Here is a 22,565-nt window from a genome sequence, read left to right as displayed (position 1 = left end):
AGAATAATTCTCCTAGATTAATAGTTTAAACACACACAAAAAAAAACAACAACAAAAAAACAGTAAGAATAAAGAAAATGTGACTAATATTAAAAATCTTGGCTTAACACTTTTAGAATATCACCAATTCCACCATCAATACCAGAATGTGTATTCTTTTTCCAAGTGCACATAAAACATTCCCCAATATAGTCTACATGATAGGCCATAAAACAAATTTCACAGGATTTGTGTTATGCAGAATGAGTATAGTGACTACATACTTTCATCTAAGAATGCAACAAGGCAAAAATGCCTTCTTCAACTATTTATATTGACAACTGTACTCATAGCCTTAGTTGTGCATTAACATAAGACAAAGAAATAAAAGGCATGCATTGGAACAGAAGAAATAACACAGCATTTACTTAGAGAAGGCATATTCTTATACATACAAAATCCTAGGAATCTATAAGAATACCACTAGAACTAATAAAGCTAGTTCTAAAAGCAAAGAATATAAGGTAATCAAACAATTTTGAAAATAACAACTTTGGAAGATATATATATATATATGACCTGATTTAACAAGTTTCTAAAAAACCAAGGTAATCAAGATAGTGAAATGTTGGTAATGAGCATCCTTTAATCTTAAACAATATCTGTAGGCTCAATTCAGTTTTGACAATGGTATCAAGTAATTCAATGGAGAAAACATAATCTAGATATCTAAGTGAAAAACGTATTTATCAACCATTCTCCTTATACATACACAAAAAAGAAAGAAAAAATTCTTCATAAATTTTGAGTAAGCAAATACTTACTGGATAGGAAAAACTCATCAATTATTAGAGAAAAAATAATAACTTGTATTTAACAAATTTAAAATATTCTGCTCTTAAAAAACATTGTTAAGAAACTGTAAAGTATAGCCACTGCTTGTGAAACAATATTCATAGTACATATAACTGACAAAATTTTATATTCAAAATATAAAAAACACACAACTGAGCCATATTTGAAGGGCAAAATATAAGAAATAACCCTTCAAAAAAGATAAAATATAAATGAACAATAAGCACATGGAAATATGCTCAATATCATTAGTCATCAAGAAATTGCAAGTTAAAACCAAATGAGAAACTACTACACACCCAAAAGAATGCCAAAGACAAACAACCAAATAAAACAAAACAAAAAAACAAAATTCTGAGAATCAATTAATAGTGATGAAGTGGAGCAACTGGAAGTCATACAATTCTGATGGAAGCAAAGATGTGCCAAAAGTTCACACATTTTAGAGAGCTATTTGCCAATCTATATATACTAGAGGCCCGGTGCATGAAATTCATACACAGAGGAGGATTGTCCGTCAGCCCAGCCTGTACCCTCACCAATATGGGACCCCTCAAGGGATGTCTGATTGCCCGTTTAGGCAGTTGGACATCCCTCTCACAATCCAGGACTGCTGGCTCCCAACTGCTTGCCTGCCTGCCTTACTGATTGCCCCTAACTGCTTCTGCCTGCCAGCCTGATCACCCCTAACCACTCTGCTGCCAGCCTGTTTGTCCCCAACTTCCCTCCTCTGCCGGCCTGGTCACCCCTAACTGCCCTCTCCTGCAGGGTTGATCACCTCCAACTGCCCTCCCTTGCAGGCCTGGCCCTTCTCAGCTGCCCTCGCAGGCCGGGTGCCTCCCAACTGCCCTCTCCTGCTGGCCATCTTGTGGTGGCCATCTTGTGTCCACATGGGGGCAGCTATATTGTGTGTTGGAATGATGATCAATCTGCACATTACTCTTTTATTAGATAGGATAGAGGCCTGGTTCAGGGGTGGGGGCCAGCTGGTTTGCCCTGAAGGGTGTCCCGGATCAGGTGGGGGTTCCCTTGGGGCGTGGGGCGGCCTGAGCGAGGGTCCTGTGGTGGTTTGCAGGCCAGCCACGCCCCCTGGCAATGCAAGCGGAGGCCCTGGTATCTGGAATTTATTTTCCTTCTACAATTGAAACTTTGTAGCCTGGAGCGGAGCCAAGCATGGGGCTCCCTCCAAAGCCGGCAGCCATTTGTGTTGGGGTTATAATTGAAACTTTGTTGCCTTAAGCGGGTGGGCCCGGCCAGGGTGTGTGGAAAGCTTTGCTTCCCCTGTTGCCAGCGGCAACCCTGGCCTGCTCTCTCAAGCTCCATTCTGCCGCCATTTGTTTGAATTTGTTTACCTTCTATAATTGAAACTTTGTAGCTTGAGTGGAGGCTTAGGCCTGGCAAGGGCAGGCAGAAAGCTTGGCTTCCTCTGTTACCTGGGAAACCTTGCTCTCTGTGGCTGTAGCCATCTTGGTTTGGGTTAATTTGCATGCTCGCTCTGATTGGATGGTGGGCGTGGCTTGTGGGCGTGGCTTGTGAGTGTGTGTCAGAGGTATGGTCAATTTGCATATTTGTCTATTATTAGGTAGGATAATAGGGAAATATGCTAATTAACTGGGATGCTGTAATAGGTCGACCTGACAGGAGGAGGTTGCACATGCAGTGTCGGGAGAGGGGGGACAGCAGGGGCCTCCGCGTACCTACCCTGGGGGGAGGGCCTGATCAGCAGTGGCCGTGGCTGCTTCAAAGGCCAGAAAGGAAGGCAGGGCTGGACTGGCGACTCGAGGTTGGGTGGCATCGTGATTTCTAATCTCACGCTGGACTCCTAGTTTCTTATAAAATTAAACCTATCCTTCTCCTATAACTTAACAATTCCACTCCTGGGTATTTACTTAACATAAATGAAAACATATGTCATTTTCTATCTTTAAAAAAGTAAAAAAAATAAATAAAACCTTATAAATGAAATACAAACTTGTATATGAATACACAAAGGAGCTTTATTCACAACAGTAAAAAACTGCTTAAACTCAAATGTCTATCATGAGGTGAGTGATAAAAAATTATGGTAAACTCCTACAATGGAATGCATGTAATTTATTGCAACTCAGGGAAAAGAAAGAGGGAAGTACTGACACACAACACATGGATGAATCTCAGGTTCACTATACTGACTGAAATTAGTCAGACACTAAAGAATGCGTATGGTATGATACCACTGATGCAAAATTCTAGTTGAAGCCAAGCAATTTGGAGACAGAGAGCAGCTTGGTGATTTAGGGGATTAGACTGAGAGGAGGGGTTCACTAGTTTGGGAAGCAAAGGAACTCTATGGGTTGATAAAGATAGTCTATATTAATTGTTGTGATAGTTACATTTGTGCAAATCTATTCAGTATGCTTAAAATGAGTGCTTTTTTTTAATATATATATTTTTATTTTTTACAGAGAGGAAGAGAGAGGGATAGAGAGTTAGAAACATCGATGAGAGAGAAACATCGATCAGCTGCCTCTTGCACACCTCCTACTGGGGATGTGCCCGCAACCAAGGTACAAGCCCTTGACCGGAATTGAACCCGGGACCTTTGAGTCCGCAGGCTGATGCTCTATCCACTGAGCCAAACCGGTTTCGGCAAAATGAGTGCATTTTTATATGTATACTAGAGGCCCAGTGCACGAAATTAATGCAGTCCGGGAGCCCCTCTTGCAGTCCGGGAGCCCCTCAATCAATCACCCCAAAGATGTAGGCCCCACCCACCCGCCCGCGATTGATGGCCCCCCCCCCCGGTTGATCGCCCCACCGGCCGGTGGCCTGGGCCTCCCTCTGCGGGGCAATCATGGGGCGATGGTGAGGCCCCCCCCCTGAACAATTGCATCGCACCCACCTTGGGAGGTCTGGTGCCAGTATGTGTCATAGCATAGTCATCCGGATGGTCATTCTGTGCTTCTGCTGTTCGGCCATTTGGTCGATTTGCATATTATACTTTTATTATTATAGATTATTATAGACTAGTGGCCTGGTGCATGAAATTCGTACATGGGGGGTCCCTCAACCTGGCCTGCACCCTCTCCAATCTGGGATCCATCTCGCAATCCAGCACCACTGACTCCTAAGCGCTCACCTGCCTGCCTGCCTGATGCTCCTAACTGTTCCCCTGCTGGCCTGATGGCCCTAACTGCTCTCCCCTCCTTGTCTGATCCCCTAACTGCCTATATGCTCTCCTCTCCTGGTCTTAACCCCCCTAACTGCCTATGTGCTCGCCCTTCCTCTCTGCGCCTTCAGACCCCAGTGCTGGAGTGTTGAGAGTTTTCCACTGAGGCCTCACCCCTGTCCTGATGCCCCCCTCCAGGCTGGGCCGTGCTGCGGGCCTGCACACGCTTCTGCCAGGGGAGGCCCATCCTGACACCCCTCTCCGGTCCGTGCAACGTCGCGGGCATGTGCTTCTGCAGGGAGGCTGCTGCGGCCCATCCTGACGCCCCTGTCCAGGCCGGGTGGCTCCGAGGGCCTGCGCGCGCTTCTGCTGGGGGCCGCCCCCAGCAGCAGTCTCATGTCCTGGTGGTGCAAGCCCCGGCCCCCCAGCTCCTGTGCATGCACACCTTTGACTGGTTGTGATTCGGACACTGTAAAGAACACATTAGCATATTCCCTCTTTATTATATAGGATTAGAGCTCAATATGGTTGACTTTAAGATTAAACAAACATACTGAAGTGATGAAAGGCTTTACAAATTGGTAAGACTTAGTATTTCCTGAGCAATTTAACAATTGCCCTGATACTTGGTTTTCAAGGTTCTTACCAATTTCATTAGTATGAAATGCAATGATGTACAGTGCACATAAGAAGGGGAACAAGCAATGCTGGTTCACTATTCTCATCCACTCTCCCACGAACTTACCAATATGGAAATAGTCTAGTCATAGAAATTGTGGTTCCTGTACTTTTGTTATGATTTTCTAATACATTTTACAAGTCATTTATCACAATTCTGTCCCTAGGGCATTAGACCACAGTTATCATTATTAAAAAGAGAGTTTTTGTTTGTTTTGTTGTTTTTTTTAATTCAGGAAACATGGATGTAACCTGTAGATTCAATAAGCTAAACACTATTTTATAGATTTAGCAAGCATTTGTGTTTTTCTTTTAATATATTTTTATTGATTTCAGAGAGGAAGGGAGAGGGAGAGAAAGATAGAAGCATCAATGATGTGAGAGAATCATTGACCAGCTGTCTCCTGCATGCCCCATACTGGGGATCGAGCCTGAAACCCGGGCACGTGCCCTGACCAGGAATCAAACCATGACCTTCTGGTTTATAGGTTGACGCTCAACCACTGGGCCATGCCAGCTGGGCTAGCAAGCATTTGTTGAATTGATTTAAATTTTCATAGTCATATTCTAAGAAATCTGAGTCTATTCATTTACTGATTTTAATATGTTTTCATTAAATGTTTTGTATACATTTCATTAAATGTCTTGCAGTGACATAAAAATAAAAAAATACATAATTACACTCTCATTAAACTAACATTTTCCAAAAACTAGTGGAGATATAATTAGAAAATTTAATAGGAGAATTCACAATAGGATAATTTGAATATTGTCTGAGTGGCAGTTTATCATCTTAGTTACTTCTGACTTTTCTATTCTTTTGACTTAGCAAAACCTCATCAGTTTACTGAAGGGAAAAGTCAGGTCAATTTTTTTGTTACTTATTTGTTTCATGAAGGACAAGCAACATACAGAGTGGAGTTTGCTCCCACTATAAGTCTAATATATATATATATTAGAGGCCGGGTGCACAAAGTCATGCATTGGGGGTGGGGAGCTCCCTCAGCCAAGCCTGCACCCTCTCACAGTTTGGGAGCCCTCGGGGGATGTCCGACTGAGAGCTTAGGCCCGCTCCTCCCGGACAGTCGGACATCCTTAGCTCTGCTGTGGAGGTGGAAGAGGCTCCCGCTACCACTGCTGTGGTTGCCAGCTGTGAGCCTGGCTTCTGGCTGAGTGGTGCTCCCCCTGTGGAAGTTCACTGACCACCAGGGCGCAGCTCCTGCTTTGAGCATCTGCCCCCTAGTGGTCAGTGCACGTCATAGAGTCCAGGTCTTTCTACCGTTTGGTCAATTTGCATATTAGCTTTTTATGTTATAGGCTATATTCTCAAACATACATGTAAAACAGTAAAAATAAAATCTTGTAGATCATTGCATATATTACCAATTACCTAATTTCTTACAGATCCAAGTAAATCTTGCTTAGTTCTATTCAGATCAGATACTATTTCTGTAAGTAAAAATCTCAGAACTAGTAGCCTCAGTGTGAAAGCTCTTCTCTCTAATTCATTCCTGTTAGTCAAGTATAGTCAAGCATAGCTTTCCCAAATTCCCTGGAGAAAATCTGTACACAAAAAATCAGACTTTTGGTTATATCAGGTGCTAATAATCCCAATTACTTTTCAGTAAGAAATTCATAAAGCACAATAATAAAAAGATCCCACATTGTAAAAAATATTCCTTTTATCAATATTTAGATTTTTAGTTTTAAATTCCTACATTTTAACATTTAAAATTTTTATTTGTTTTACCACATTTTAGAAAAGAATCAAAGTTTCAGTATGTGAATGTTAAAACCTGTGAATTCTCAGATGAGTCCAAGTTTACCAGCAGGACTCACCCAGGAAGGCCAGCTGAACATCTAGTGTACTTTCCCTCGCTGTGGTCAGTGAATCAGCAAGTGTTACAGGAGTTCAGGGTGAAATGCCAGGTGCTATCTCAACAATCCTTCTTTCACAATATCTAGGGTGGGGACATTCAGTTAGAGTCTGATAAGGTTACTGGAACTTAGTTCCTAGGGTGGTCAAGTTAACATGCTCTACCCTCATGCTCTCTGAATGTAGAAGGTAGTAACAGGGACCTGGTTCCCTTTTTTGGGCAAAAGGTTACTCAACCGCAAACTGCTTATTAAACTCTGTCTGGAAAATATTATTCACTGAAATTATGTCTCAATAGCATAAAGTTTAATTTTGTAATTAACCAAACCATCTGCCATTGCAAGCCTCTCTTAAGGCCATCCACATGGAAGAATTTTTACTTGTAGAACCTTGCATAGAGAGTGGTGATTTTTGTTAATGAGTGACTGTGAGAAGGAAATGGTATGACTTTTAAATTACGACTACAAATAGATCACCAACTTTCTTCAGCCTTTGATAACTGACCCAACTCAAAACAAATGAATTTCCTAAAGAAAATCCCCTGTATATTTTAGTACTAGTAAACCAATTTTTTACCTTTCCATAAAATGTATAGTTCTGTTTTATTTAAAAAAAAAAAAAGATTCATCTGAACATGGATGTTGTTGCTGCAAAGAATTACCTACCTGTGTTTTTACTATGTATGAGTAATAGCAACATTTCCTTAAAAACTTAGGGATAATTACTAAAGAAACAACAATTAGTATTTATTAGTTATGCAATTTATTCTTCTTTTTAGATTTTGAGGTTTTCTTTATTGCTGCATTGACCATCCATAGGTATTTAAGACACATGCAAATCCAGGACATCAATGAATCAGATACCTAGAAGGGATAAAACACTATCACTTTGGCATGCCTTGAATTACGTTTGCATTGGGTTTGAATTTTTGATGACTATTAAGTCCAATATTTGGGTCTGGTTCCATCCAAACTGCTTTGAACCAAAAGGCCAGACTAGACCTTAAAGGTAATTTTCAACTTTTGTGGCTTTATTTTTGGATGTACATGAAAAAGGATCAGAAAAAAATAGAATTAAAAGAATAAATTATACAGTTATATCTTTATAATTCTAATATTAGAATTATATCTACTCAAAAAGATGAAGCCACATGGGAAGTTGAGTTGTATAACTCAACTTATACAACTCTTGACACACCTTATAAGTGTTGATACTACATAGTCCATAGGAAGGAAGGAAAGAAGGGATGAAGAGAGATGAGGGAAGAAAGAAGGAAAGAAGGAAGGAAAGAAAGGAAGGAAGGAAGGAAGGAAGGAAGGAAGGAAGGAAGGAAGGAAGGAAGGAAGGAAGGAAGGAAGGAATCATTGTTCTATTGAATAGATGTCAGAAAGGTAATGGTAATCTACATATATTAACTACTAGGCTTTTTCAAGGAGACCTTGGTCCAACTGGTATTAATGTTTTTATTAATATCTAAATAGATGCTTTTACTGTTAAGCAGGAGAGTTTGTCCTAGATTACCTATAGCATCTTCAACTTAATATTGTAATACCACCTGTATAGATCCTTTACTCCAGCGATGCAAATGGACAGAAAATGCAGTTATAAGCCCTGAAAAAGTTGGTTTGTATGGGTTAGCTATTTTCCGATGAGATCAGTCTAGCTCTGCCACCTGCATTCCAAATGATTGGTCCCGGGAGAGTGGTGATGTCATTATGCCATCACCATCACATCTCTGTGTTGTTGTATTGAGTCAGCCAAATGTGGCCCTATGTTGGTCTGGTTTCTATTCTTCTGGCTTAAATCCACACAGTCTAGAAATGGTATTCTTTTTTAAATGGCAATGCCTTACTTATAATTTTCTTAATTATCAGTTACTCTCTGAGAATGCTACCTGGATGTTGACTAAAAATTATGTGATTTGATCTCAAATAGAACATTATGTTTTATCATTTTAAAGTAATTATCATAGGTAATATTCCAATTATAACTTCTTCAGTATGCAACTTATATATGAACTTTATTTGTATAGTCAATGTGTTGCCAAAACATAATTGCCAATAAAGGCAAAGGGAGAAAAGGAAGACGGTAATTATTTCTAAATTTTAAATTATTTTAACCAATAAAAGAAAAAGAAAACCCAATTTTTAATTCCACTTTCTGGAGTAAGTATTCCACAAACCTTACTGAAGATAATTACAGGAAAGAGACCATCAAGATTAATACAATTATTGAATGTGTTATAATTTTTAATTATACACCCATATTTATATTTATTAGAATATAGCTGTTGAAGGAAAATACTAAATGCATTTTAATGCCATGTTTATAACTTTTTAAAAATTTTGGTAAAAATGTATTTGCTTTTTTGAAGTACATTTATAATAAATAAATTAGCGAATAGAGATCTTATGAACTTGAGCTAGGCTGCCAAACTCTTTACCTTTGAAGACTTCTAGAGGATTATCTTAAAAAACAAATGACAAAACAACATAAGATAATCCAATACAGTACTAGAATTAAAACACAGCATACATTAAAATTAAAAGAAGTTATTCAGTATACTAAAAGTACATATTTAAAACTTCTATAACAAAAAATAAAGCAGCAACATAATAGTGATGAAGAAATTTCTTTCTATCATTGGTTATCTGAATAGACTATTTTGAAAAGAAAAAAATCTTCTCCAAATCCCTTGCTTCTATCACTGTTAATCCTTAGTAAAAACTAAAATGAACAAGGTAGTAATTCATTACTACTTTAGGTCTTTAAGAAGATCCTCAAATAGAGAATCTTCTTAAAAGAAAGCAAAAGATATTGCCACACTTTGTAAATGCTTCTTATTTTGTTAGTACATTGTCAAATTATCCAGATTAAACAAATTCCTCTTAAATTTTTAGCTATATTTTAAAAATCTTATAAAGTCACAAGTATGAGAAGGAGTAAAGAAACATTATCCATTTGCACTGGAATTAATAAAACATTGAAAGAAAACAAAGATAAAGAATTACAAAGTGAAAATTAAATTACTTTTTTAAAATATTTTTTTTTATTATTGAGCCATAAATGCCATAATTATCAGCAGCCCTTATGTTTATAAAATTGTTACAGATTGGGCTGGTTATATGCTACTGAGTCATCCAGTCTGGAAATTTACCAGTAACAAATCACTACAGTTGAACCTCTTGCTCTACTTCCACATATATTTTTAAGTAGTTACAATCAGAACAAAAATAAATATTATAGAGTTTGGGGTATGTTCAAGATTTAAATAACATTATTAACCCAGGTCCAAATAGTTTATTATTTTCCTTAATGCTATTCAATTCATCTGATTTCTAGAATTACTATATTCTATCAAAAGTGAATAGAATGCAACTCAAATTATGTTTACCAAAGAGACCATTTCCAGATTATTCAAAGCAATTATGAATGATTCTTTTCAAAAACCTTACCACTGGATTTATTATTAAATACATTGAGAAGAAGAGATATTTTCATATTGAGCCTCTATGACATTGGCTTTGGTACAAGTTAGCAGCTAGCGAAAGTGATTGTCATAAGATTTTAAAATCCTATTTTTGCCATTAGTTAATTTTAGAAGAAACTCTTCAGAAATTTTCTAAGGCTCAACCATTATTGCTAAACTTTTAAAAATGTATATTTAATAAGATGCAAAACATGAGTTATGGACTTAGTTTCAGAAAATAAAACACGATGGAAATGAACTTAAGTTAATATTTATTCAGGGAGAAATAACTACACAAATATTATTGCATATTCAGGGATAATAAACACCTTTTTTAGAATTAAGAAAATTTGTCATAATTAAAATAATTGTGAGAATTAAAATGGTTTATTTCTTTTTTTGTAGATAATTCCTTGACAATCATATTCAACTGCTTTAAACATGTTTTTACAATCTGACTTCAGAGCTTTTAAAAGGTATCCTTTTTGTTCTAAATACTTTTTGTTTCTGAAGGCTTCTTTACTGGAAGAGAGTCTAAATGAAAATTAAAGGAAGACACGGGCTATGTTATACAGACTACAGTGAGAGTCCTTCACAAAGAGTCCATTCTGACGATTTCAAACAACCTACTTATATCACATCTATTATTGAACATTACTTCTTTTCTCTTTTCTAAATTTACTCTTTTCTTTCGATGTTTTGGTGTCACATAGACCAAGCCATTGAAGTTACATATTAGTAAGAAAAGACAATGTATTATCAAAAATACATGGAGTGGGCCTCATTCTCTCCATTAATCTATGTTGTTTCTGTTTTTTTATATCCTGAAGCATGGCTGTAAAATGTCAAACTGTTTATTTTATGAACCTGGGTCAATTTGCATTGGTGATGTTTCTTTACAAACTCCATCTCAATACAGTGTTGTATCTTTCCCCCAGAGAGATTGCTACATTGATGCATTATGTATCAGACATTGACTTTATGTTTCATCTGTCAGTATGAAAAGCAATGAGTGTTACTGTGGTCACACATACTGTACACACACTATAGTCAACTAAAATCAGTCTCAGTTTTCTTGTCAATAAAATGGGTGATGCTTAATTATATGGGGACCTGTTAGTAGGAAAATAAATTGTTGACGCAGCTCTATGTAATGTTCCCATATAGTAGGGAGAAACAGATACAGAACAAGCAAATATATATGTTTATTATATTTATCTCATTTCTCTTATAGCAGTGACTCATAAGCAAAGTAGTTGAGAACAGAGGTCTAATTTGACTGCATAAATCAAGGTGGGTTTGCACTCAGGTGGTAAATGCTGATTCTAACTACTCCACCGGGTTTGCAAATATGGCTAGGAAACTTACTTCTTTTCTCTTACTAGTTCTGTTCTGTTCTCTCCATCCTCCCCCCATACCATCTTTTCCAAATTAACACCTCCCACCCCAACCCCAAACATTCTGGCTCCTCTTGATAGCTTAAAAACCCTGTATCAAACACCTGTGTGTGCAATTTATTCCAACAGAAAACATGATTTCTCTGTAGAAGCAAATAAAGCATATGGCAATTGATTCTCTAAGCACACTGTCAAATATTTTAAGCAACTTCTTGATTTTCATAATTCCGGCTTCTGAAGTGCTTCCTTTTTTTACCTCAATTTCAAAATTACTAGGTATCATATGATTATTGTAAAGCTGTGCATTTTGCAAATCAACCTCAATTATTATTAGCCTTTGCTTTTTCAGCAGGAGAAATAAATTCCCCACAGTGGCCATTCATTTGCCTCTCAGCATGGGCATGTCCCTAAAGAAACTTGAATCTAAATCTACTTCCTCTTTTCTGGTTGGAAAACAAATGTTTGATGTGGGGGGAGCCTGTACCTGAGTTTTATGCACACGTATAGGTAATAGCATGTTCCCAGCACCACCTTATCCATTAAAGCAACTTTTAAATTCCCAGAAATGGGACTTGTTTCACAGGAAAGCAAAGCACTAGAGATTAGTAGGTAAGCAATTTGGAGGATTTAGGAAATGCAAGTACTCCCAGTAACTTGCTGCACTCTGCCCTAATTCCTTCCCTCCAGCTAGAAAGACTTGGGGGAATGTTGCCAACGCATTAGCATTTCCAGAATTGAACATACTTTCTTGGAAATAGACTCTTCCCAAGATAGCACTATTGGAATGCTAACAAAAAAATATTGAGCCCAACTTTACTGGCTCTCTCCAGGGTCATGGGGATTAAGGTAGTTTCATAGATCTGCTTTGGAATCACCTATGACAAAAATCTGAAAGGTTAAACATCTGTAGTTTATATTTTTTTTTCCTCTCCTGGACTTTCTCCTGCCAAGGAATCTTTGTACAGGGACTGGTGAAAACATGTTGACAGTTCTTGCACCCTTCACATCACAATATTCTGAAGTCCTCCTCTTTCTCAGCATATTTCAGGGATGACATTAGTCTCATCATAAGACTAAGCTGGTCATGTCTCTTAAGAATAAAGAAAGAGCCCTAGCTGGTTTGGCTCAGTGGATAGAGCCTCGGCCTGCGAACTGAAAGGTCCCAGGTTCGATTCTGTTCAAGGGCACATGCCTGGGTTGTGGGCTTGGTTCCCAGTAAGGGGGGAGGGGGCGTGCAGGGGGCAGTAAATCAGTGATTCTCTCTCATCATTGATGTTTCTATCTCTCTCTTCCTCTCTGAAATCAATCAAATTTTTTTTTTAGAAAGGGAAGAGATTTACTCCCTTCCTTTAAGAAAAAAAAAAAAAGAATAAAGGCAAAGAACAAAGAAAATAATATAGGAACATATATTTAATTGAAAGTGTAGTGGCCAGTTATGTAAGCAATAGAACAACAACAACAAAAAGAAAACACTTTCTTACCCCATAGAAGGTAATATTAAATCTTTAAATGAGATCGCTAATGAGATAGCTTATAAGATCTTTTGTTTTATTTCCATCAACAATTTCCATTTACTCTATTCCCCCATAAAGACATTATGACTCTCATTCAGACAAAACTTAAATAAGCCATTATATAGATGTGATTGATCTATGACTAAAGGTCTCCAGAGGTCCTGGCCGTGTGACTCAGTTGGTTGGAGAGTCATCCAGTGCACCAAAAGGTGGCGGTTTTGATTCCTCATCAGGGCACATACTTAGATTTCGGGTTCAATCCCAGATCTGGGCATGTACAGGAGGCAACTGATCCACTGATCAATGTTTATCTCTCTCTTTCTCTCTCTCTCTGAGAGCCTGTGGCTTTGCTTTATTCAAGAAACTAGTAAGTGAAGGCAGTATAGAAAAGTACAGTGAACACGAGGCAAATAAATAGAAGACAGAAATGAACACTTTTCAATTGGCTCTGAAAGGTCCATGAATTGAAGACATTCATTATTTTTTTAACTTCTATTTTTTGTCAGTTCATAGATACAACTAAAATGACTCAACTTTTGACCAAAACTTGTTTTAGAGCCTACCTTCCTTCTAGGTAGTACTCATTTCCAAAATATTATCTTGGTTACCCTAGTCAATGGAGTAACTGGAAATGACTCATCAACAGCCACTCAAGCATTTTCTTCTGGGAATTATCTATATTTAGGCAAGAGATAACTATGGCAAAATACTTTATGGGCTAATGCTATTCTTTTTATATCAAACAGAGGTTTATACATGAACACATAGATTTATGTCTGCTCAGATTATGGGTTTGCTGAAATCGAGGACAATTTTGTAACTCCGTATTTTGAATGTTTGTTGTTTTTTTTTTAATTTTCCCACTGAATATTAAAGAAAATTTGCAACCAGATGGAGAAAGACAAATCAAGATTTTGACTCAGGATGGTCAAGAATTTAAAATGAACCAAGACAACAACAACAACAAAAATTAAAAATCTCACAAAAATGGTTTGCCATAGAAGATAATGTTATAATCCTACAGGTCATAGTTACAATTTTCTTAGGAAAAGTTTATTCTTATTGATTGTAAAACTGCTGACCCAACTTAATGTGTCATTTTAATACATGATAATATCTTTAAATAACTTTTTTTCTGTTCCACATTTTTGGTTATAATTAATACAGTGGCTTTAGAATTCAATGAAAAAATGGGAAGTTCAAAAGATAGAATATATCCTTTCTTGCATATTGTCTGTGACCACTGTGGTCAGTTGTAGTTATTACTTTTTAAAAAAATAGCTTAGTAATTGTGTGGTGTGTATCTTTTGGCAAATAGTACATATGATCACATTCATTGAAAAGTAATTTAAAGCTTCAACTTAACACGTATAGAAATTTACCAGATATAGAGTTAATAAAAATGGTTATAGTTATCTCAAGGAACTTAGTGAGAACTTCAACAAAGAGATAGCAAGCATAGAAAAGGACATAGGAACCTTATAAAAGAACCAATCACAAATGAAGACTACAACATCTGAAATGAAAAATAACCTAGAAGGAATAAACAGTAGGTTGGATGAAGTAGAGGACTGAATCAGCTATTTGAAATACAAGGTAACAGAAAAAAAAAAATCAGATTAGCAAAAAGAAAACAGAATTTAAAGAAAATGAAGATAGTTTCAGAGACTTTGGGGACAACATGAAGCATAACAACATCCACATCTTAGGGGTTCAAGAATGAGAAGTGGGAGAGCCAGGGGGTGAGAACCTATTTGAAGAAGTAATGACTCAACACTTCTCACACCTGGCTAAAGAAATAGATACATGAGTCCAAGAAGCACAGAGAATCCCCCAAAAAATAGAAACCCAAAGAGGTCCACAGCAAAACACATCATAATTAAAATGACAAAGATGAAGTACAAAGAGAGAATCTTAAAAGCAGCAAGAAAAAAAGTTACCTACAAGTGAGCTCCCGTAAGACTATCAGCTGTTTCTCAACAGAAACATTCCAGGCCATAACGGTTTGGCATTACATATTCAAAATAATAAAAAGCAAGGACCTACAACCAAGACAACTTAACTCAGCAAGACATTTAAAACTGAAGAAAACATAAAGAGCTTCCCAGACAAAAATAAAATAAAATAAAGGAGCCCTTTACCACCAAACCGGTTTTATAAGAAATGTTCTTTATGAAGAGGCAATAAACGTATAATCACTATCAATAATCACTTTAAATGTAAATGGCTTAAATGCTCCAATCAAAAGACAGGGTAACAGAATGGAAAGAAAAAGAGACCAATATATATGGTGTTTACAAGAGACCCACCTCAGAATGAAATATACACACAGATTACAAGTAAAGGGATATAAAAATGTATTTCATGCAAGTGGAAATATAAAAAATAAAAGCTGGGGTAGCTATACTTAGACAAAATAGACCTTAAAACAAAGTCCATAACAGGAGACAAAAAATACATTATATAATGCTAAAGTGATTAATCCAACAACAACAACAAAATAATTATTTTAAATATTTGTGACCTAACATAGGAGCTCCTAAATACATAAAATAAATCTTGATGGACCTAAAAGGAGAAAGCAACAGTAATTTAGCCATAATAGGAGATTCTACACTCCAATTGACATTAATGGAAATATCATCCAGACAGAGAATCAACAAGGAAACAATAGCCTTAAATGTCACACTAGATCAGATAAATTTAATTGATATCTTCAGAGCATTTTACCAAAAACAGCAGAATAGGCATTTCTTACAAGTATACATGGAACCTTCTCTAGTATAGACCACACATAAACAACAACAACAACAACAAATCCCAATAAATTTAAGAAGATTCATATTATAGCCACCATCGTCTCTGACCAAAATGGTATAAAACTAGAAATCAATCACAAGAAAAAAACTAAAAATCACACAAATACATGGAGGCTAAATAACATGATACTAAACAATGAATGGGTTAACAATGTGATCAAGGAAGAAATCAAAAGACACCTTGAAACAAATGAAAATAAACACACACCAATCCAAAATCAGTCTTAAGAGGGAAATTCATAGCATTGCAGGCCTACTTCAAGAAACAAACAAAAAAATAATTCAAATAAACAATCTAATTTTACTGTGAAAGGAACTGGAAAAAGAAAAACAAAAGAAACCCAAAGTGAGTAGAAGAAAAGGAAACAGTAAAGATCAGAGCAGAAGTAAGTGAAATAGAGTCTAAAAATATATATACAAAAGATCAGTGAAACCAAGATTTGGTTCTTTGAAAAGATAAACAAGGTTGACAAACCTTTAACCAGACTCATCAAGAAGAAAAAAGGGGAGGATCCAAATAAATAAAATCAGAAATGAAAGGGGAGAAGTAACAACTGACTCCACAGAAACACAAATGATGCTAAGAAAATAATTACAAACAACTCTATGCCAACAAATTAGACAATTTGGATAAAATGAATAAATTTCTAGAAACATACAATCTTCCAAATCTGAATCAGGAAGAATCAGAAAATCTGAATAAACAGATTACAAATAATGAAATTGAAGCAGTAATTTAAAAAACTCCCAACAAACAAAAGTCCTGGACTGGATGGCTTCATAGGTAAATTTTTAACAAATAGTCAAAGAAGAACTAACACCTATCCTCCTCATACTATTTCAAAAACTTCAAGAGGCGGTAAGACTCCCAGGCACATATTATGAGGCCAGCATTATGTAATACCAAACCACATAAAGACACTACAAAAAAAAAAAAAAATAGAGGTCAATATCTCTTATGAACATAGATTCTAAAATACTCAACAAAATATTAGCAAAGTGGATCTAGTAACATATTAAAAAAATCATACACCATGATCAAGTGGAATTAATTCTATGGATGCAAGGCTGGTAAAATATTCACAAATCAATAAATGTGATACACCACATAAACAAAATGCAGGATATAAACCACATAATTATATCAATAGATTGAGGAAAAAACAGTAGATAAAATAAAGCACTCACTTATGATAAAAACTTTCAGCAAAGTGGAAATATACCTCAACATAATAAAGGCCATATATGACAAACCCACAACCAACATCATATTCACTGGACAAAAACTCTTAAGTGTTTCTCTTACGATTGAGAGAACAAGACAGGGATGTCTACTTTCACCACTCTTATCCAACACTAGAGTCCCAGTGCACTAATTCATGCACAGGTGGGGTCTGGCTGACCCACCTCAATCAGGGCCCATCGGGCCAGGCCAGTCATGGGGAGGGGACACTGGAGGTTGGCTGGCCAGCCCTGCCTCCAATCGGAGGGGCAGTCAGGGGCGAGGCCAGCTGGGGGGAGGGGCTGTGGCAGTTGGCTAGCCAGCTCCACCCGCTGGCCAAACTCCTGGTCAAACTCCTGGTTGAGGGGACAATTTGCATATTAGCCTTTTATTATATAGGATAGTACTGGAAATCCTAGCCACAGCAGTTAGACAAGGAGAAGACAAAAAGCATCCAAATTGGGAAGAAAGAAGCAAAATAGGCCCTGACTGATTTGGCTCTCTTGGTTGGAGTATCCTCCCATGTACTGAAGGGTCATGGTTAATTTCCCAATCTGGGAACATATCTAGGTTGCAGATTCAATCCCCAATTGGAGCATGTACAGGAGGCAGCCAACTGATGTTTCTCTGACACATTGATGTCTCTCTCGCCCTCTCTCCTTTTCTCTCTCTGAAATCGACAACAGAAAAATAAGTAAAACCCACAAGATTCTACCAAAAAAACGATTAGAACAGATAAATGAATTCAATAAAATAGCAGAGTACTAAATAAATATTCAGAAATCAGTTGCATCTATATACACAAATAATCCTATATAATAAAAGGCTAATATACAAATCAACTGAACAGTAGAAAGACTGGTTGCTATGATGCGCATTTACCACCAGGGGCAGACGCTCAACGCAGGAGCTGCCCCAACCCATAGGCCTCTACCTGCGACAGCAGTGGGGGGAGGGGCCAGTGAATGGGCTGCACCAGGCCAGCCAAGGCAGGTACGAGTGGGGGCCCCGATCACCCCGCCAGTTGCCCCACAGATTAGCCCTGATCGCCAGCCACACCTAGGGACCCTACCAGTGCATGAATTCTGTGCACCGGGACTCTAATAAGAGATAATTTGCATAAAAAGATTTTTGTCCTATAATTTTAACTTTCAAAATAAAATTAGACTTTAGGATATAGGATAGTTTATGGTGACTAAGTGACAATCATTCATTGGTTGTTTAAGGTAGACTCAGCTCTTCATAATCAAAGAAGTTGAAATAGATAATAAGCATTTGAAATGCAGCAAATAAAGCCTAAAGTTAACCAATATCAGCCCTAAAGTTGTACCTTACATATGTAACCTTACAATATAATTATTGCAAGGCAACCTATCATAAAATCAATAAGTTAATATTACATATTTTTAGAAACAAATTTTTAAAAATTAAAAGAAAAACAGAAATGAGCTAGAAAGTAAATTCTCAAATATAGCATGCTGAATGAAGGTGGGTAGGCACACTTTGATAACAGTACTGTTCTCATCAGAACAAACATCAAGCATGTGAGAAGATATGCTACCGAAAAGACAGGGAAATTTTGCTGAGACAGGAGGTAAAACAACTATGATATTGCTCAACTGTTTCTCAAGTCCTACTTCCACTTCTCTTTCTCCAAGTTATTTAAAGGTTTCAAAGTCAAGGACTAACAATCTACCGCTATTTTCCAATTTAGCTAACAGCTCATTAGAATAGACACCTGGTAGCCCTTTCAATTAAGTGTGCCAAGCTCCTAAATATGCATTGAATTGATATTTAAAAGACCTGTTACTACCCAGTAATTACATGAAGCAGTGAGGTGGCACATGCCAGGTTCCCTGAACACAACTGTATACTGTCAGGGGGAACTGGCAAGGCTTAACCAAGTTCCTCCCAATGACACATTCTGCACTCATCTTCTAATCAAAACAATCTTCTCTAATAATAAAAGTAGTTGTTCTCATTAGAGCTAATATGGAAATTAAAAAACTAAAAAAGAGAAAAAGTTACATTTATTTTTGTATATTAATATTTGTTCATTTTGAATACTATATTATTAAAGGTACTCTCCTTTTAAAATTACATGATTTCTACATCTAGAAACCTCCAACTTCCAATAATCAGCATTTTTTCCTTATGAATAACAATTTCTAGGATAAAAAAAATAGCATATACTTCTCTAAGTGTACCTATTTTCCCTTTCCTATATTATAATGCTGTGCATTGATGTCTTATACATATATATATGTATATATATATATATATATATATATACAGATATGTATACACACAATAATCAATGGTTTAATAATAAAAAACTTACATAGATGATTCTTTTTTATCATAAATTCATGAAAAAGGTGATTATTTTTTATAAATGGTATTAAATGTATTAGGTTGAATATTCTATTATCTGGAAAGTGGAACAAAAAATTGAATAAGTTCCACATTTTAAAATTATCTCTATATATAAAAGGCTAATATGCAAAGTGTTTCCTCAGGAGTGCAACCGAGGGACCAGGAGTTTGATCGCTAGCTATGACATGTGCTGACCACCAGGAGGTGGCACAGAATGAAGGAAGTCCCTGGCCAGCAACCAGAAGGCCCCGATCGGCCCTGATTGCCGGCCAGGCCTAGGGACCCTACCCATGCACGAATCTCGTGCACCGGGCCTCTACTTTCAAAATAAAGTATTCAGAGATTCTGGAAGAGGCAAGGTCTTTATTTGTCAAAGTAGAGGTAACTGCTGAACTGATCTCACAAACTGTAATCATTTGTCACTACACATTTTTTAAATCAGAAATGTAAGTAATTGTGGATAATTTTATTGGAATAAATACCTTGTTGTTGCTCAATTTTGTCTATTTCTTTACATTTTAATGAATTGATGGGTACTCTAGTAGAAAAATATAATTACAACTGAAATTGTAAGTCTCTTAGATTCAGCTAATTGTGTATCTGTGCCTTCTAAAGAATCCTCAGTGCTGGTTTAGAAAAGAACATTTGCATGACAGAAGAAAGAGATTTTAGACATGTTTGAGAGGTAAAGATGAATAGTTCTTAAACTATCATGTCTAGACTGGACAGTGTGAGGAAAATCATTCTTTGACATTTCTTCTTAAAAATGTGTTATTGTTTTTATTAAGAGTATTTTAGAATGGTTTGTACTATGTATGTATCCAGTAAAAGTAAGATACGCCAACTGATAATGATATAAGGAATCTTTATACTTGTATTTCTTTGCTATTGTGACATTTTAGTTTGAAATTAAACTTCTCACATTTGGATGGGAACTGAGCATGTTCTTTAAATCCTGGTAAGGAAAATATGCAGAATGGCTTTGGATTAGAGGACATAAGGTATTTCTCTCAGTAGCAAGCCAGTTTTCACGAGGGGGCGGTGTGCTCTCAGCACCCATCTGCATGCCTGTGAACAGACCTTCCACCAGGTGTCCGCCCCAAGCACACACAGATGTAGAACAGGAAGGTGTCCCCAGTGGAGAAGAGGAATGGCCCTATGATAAATTATACAAACATGATGTTCTAGCTGGAAATTTTACCAAATTAATTAGAGAGGAAAAGCAAATAACAAAATGACTCATTATACACAAAGTATCTCTCAACTATAGGTAGTCTTTTACATAAAAATAGATTAATTGAGATTATAACTATTAAGTGCCACAGTCATGATATATAGCAATAAGGGGAACATCATACAGTATAAGGTATAATTTCTGCCTTCATGGAGTATATAATCTAGTTAGGAATAAATATGCCTAATATGAAAAGAGAAGTAACGATTCACTTTGGTAAGCAATTAAGATTCAAAATGTGGTGCAATATAATTGTATATACTAGTAAACATTTCCCATTAGTTGGTAGGAATCACTAAATGTTCTTGTGAAGGAAAGTGAAGCAATAGATGCTTCATAGCAGAATAGACAATTGGGTGATGGTGGGTAGTAGAGTATAGTGGTTAAGAACACAGGTCCTGAGTTTGGACGTTGTATAAAAGTCCTGACTCTACCACTTAGAAGAACAGGGAACATTATGAAAAGAGGAAAATAAGCAAGGGGAACCAGGCAGGTCTGAGAGTGGTAAGAGATGAACCTAGAGAAGTAGGCAAGGTCTGAGTCATGGCCTTAGGTTTGAATGTCATCTAAAAACTTTTTTCCTGTAGACAGCGGGGAGCCCCTAATGGGAGAAGTTGTACTGTGGAGAATACAACTTAAAACAAGAGCAACTGATATCCTTAGACCTGGCCATGAGGAGCTCTACCCTTTAGATGATCTCACATCTTTGAAACAAGAAAAGATTAAGTTTATTAAATTACAGATGAGTGTCTCTGGCTTTCAGCAGTAAGACCCATAACCTTGAAGGTCCACTTTGTGGCTCACACCATCTGTATTCCAGATCTCCTGCCTTGTGCCCTTGAAATAAAAGACAATTGAATCAAAATGCCATGAAGACGTGAAGGACTTGCTCCTGCTGACACAGGAGAGGGATAGGGCTTCAGAGAGTGGAGCACACAAGGAGTAGAAGCACTTGGTAAATTGAAAGACAAATTAATTAACTTGTCAAATTCTTCCTTCCAGAGAGCATGCATGCAATACATTTTTGCACATAGTTATCATTTCCCAGGAATGTTAAGTGTCTATTTTCATGCTTTTTTCATGTTCTAATTTAAAGTTCTGGAGATATTCATGAATTAATCTAGTATTTGTAAAAGTTGCTCTTGATGGCTGAGAACTATTTTTCAATGTTAAGCAATTCATGGTTAACTTTTTTTTTTTTCTATGTAGGTCCAGATGTAACATTGTGCTGCATGGCACCACTTCCTTGCATCTGTGTTAGGTGAGAACTGTGATAATTTTATTACTATAGAAGTGTTTAATAAGATTTAATATAACTTTTAAAATTAAAAGTTTTCATTTATTTAAATAATTTAAATTGTATTTAGTAATTAGCATTTATATTTGGCTTTAATTTTAATAGATAATTTTGATCATTAAAAAGTAAAAAACAGCCCTGGCCAGTTTGGCTCAGTGGATAGAGCGTCAGCCTGCGGACTGAAGGGTCCCAGGTTCTATTCCGGTCAAGGGCATGTACCTTGGTTGTGGGCACACCCCCAGTAGGGGGTGTGCAGAAGGCAGCTGATCAATCTTTCTCTCTCATCGATGTTTCTAGCTCTCTATCCCTCTCCCTTTCTCTCTGTAAAAAATCAATAAAAATATAAAAAGTAAAAAACAGAAAATCTAACTTTTCATTCTTTTATTTTTAAAATTTTATAAAATTATATACACATTTAGTATAAAGTTAATGTGGTATTTTCATTTTTTATCATTTACATTATCAGTGCCATTAGAATTAAAGTTATATGGAAATCCTGACTATCATAACTTAGTGATTTAATTAACATTAAATATAAAAAATAACTTATATTGAATAAATAATAATTCATTTTATTAATTCATGTGTCTTTGTTTTATTAACCACACAAACTTCACTAGTCTATTACACAATTAACTAAAAATTCAAAAATAATTAAATTTTATCTTTGATATTTTACTTATTTTGTCATTAAAAATAGA

At 36.5% G+C, this 22,565-nt stretch overlaps 1 pseudogene; it reads left to right on the top strand.

The window, feature by feature from the left end:
• The first annotated feature begins 20,755 nt into the window (after window positions 1-20,755).
• LOC103287822 (Golgi-associated plant pathogenesis-related protein 1-like) overlaps window positions 20,756-22,565 on the top strand; it is a 32,617-nt pseudogene continuing 30,807 nt past the window's right edge.

The sequence above is a fragment of the Eptesicus fuscus genome, chromosome 11 (genome assembly GCF_027574615.1).
Source record: "Eptesicus fuscus isolate TK198812 chromosome 11, DD_ASM_mEF_20220401, whole genome shotgun sequence".
Taxonomy (NCBI): Eukaryota; Metazoa; Chordata; class Mammalia; order Chiroptera; family Vespertilionidae; genus Eptesicus; species Eptesicus fuscus.
Note: the sequence above shows the minus strand (reverse complement) of the source record. Positions and strands in the feature narration are given on the sequence as shown.